The following is a 1,048-nucleotide window of genomic DNA, read 5'->3' as shown; positions in this document are numbered from 1 at the left end:
GGCCTCCCAAAGTGCTGGGATTACAGGTGTGAGCCCACCGTGCCCGGCAGTAGGATGCTTTCTACAATGTTGGGCAGGTGGAGGGAGCTACCAGGTCAGCTGTGGCATCATGAGGGTAAACAGCCGATACTCTGCAGTGCACTGTGGTACCAGATGATTTTGCCGACTGTAGGCTAATGTAGGTGTTCTGAGCATGTGTAAGGTAGGCCAGGCTAAGCTGTGATGTTTTGTAGGTTAGGTGTATTACATGCATTTTTCAACTTAATGATGTTTTCAACTTACAATGGGTTTATTGGGATGTAAACCCCATCATAATTTATAGGGCATTGGAGTAAAAAATCCTGTTTATGTTAACAAAGTTTGTAAGATACAGTGGCAGGTGACAATATCTATACTTTTTTTGTTTCTTTTTTGAGACAGAGTCTCACTCTGTTACCCAGGCTGGAGTGCAGGGGTACGATCTTGGCTCACTGCAACCTCCACCTCCTGGGTTCAAGCGATTCTCCTGCCCCGCCCCTTAAGTAGCTGGGACTACAGGCATGCGCTACCATGCCTGGCTGATTTTTTACATTTTTAGTAGAGTTGGAGTTTTGCCATGTTGGCTAGGCTGGTCTCAAACTGCTGACCTCAAGTGATCCACCCGCCTCGGATTCCCGAAGTGCTGGAATTACAGGCATGAGCCACCGCACCTGGCTGTCAATAAGATTTTGAAGTCCGAAGTTAAAACAAGCTCTTCTTTTGGGGGTTCTCTCTTCTTTCAAACTTACTATGTGGTGTGCCGATGGCTTCCTTTGCCCTGGTGGGTACTTGAGCGGGGGGAACCCATGAAGATTTCACTGTATTTTGTGACAAAAGAGGTCTCTGCTGATAACGGCAGTTTGGGGCACATTCCTGTAAAAACTACTAATAGACAGGATGGAGCTTTAACCTTTGTTTTGTTTCCGGTTTTTGTTTGTTTTCTGAAACAGAGTCTTACTCTGTCACCCATGCTGGAGTGCAGTGGCGCGATCTCGGCTGACTGCAACCTCCACCTCCCAGGTTCGATCGA

Source organism: Mandrillus leucophaeus, unplaced genomic scaffold (assembly GCF_000951045.1).
Source record: "Mandrillus leucophaeus isolate KB7577 unplaced genomic scaffold, Mleu.le_1.0 Scaffold29, whole genome shotgun sequence".
In the NCBI taxonomy this organism is placed as follows: domain Eukaryota; kingdom Metazoa; phylum Chordata; class Mammalia; order Primates; family Cercopithecidae; genus Mandrillus; species Mandrillus leucophaeus.
This window is presented reverse-complemented; position numbering follows the sequence as displayed.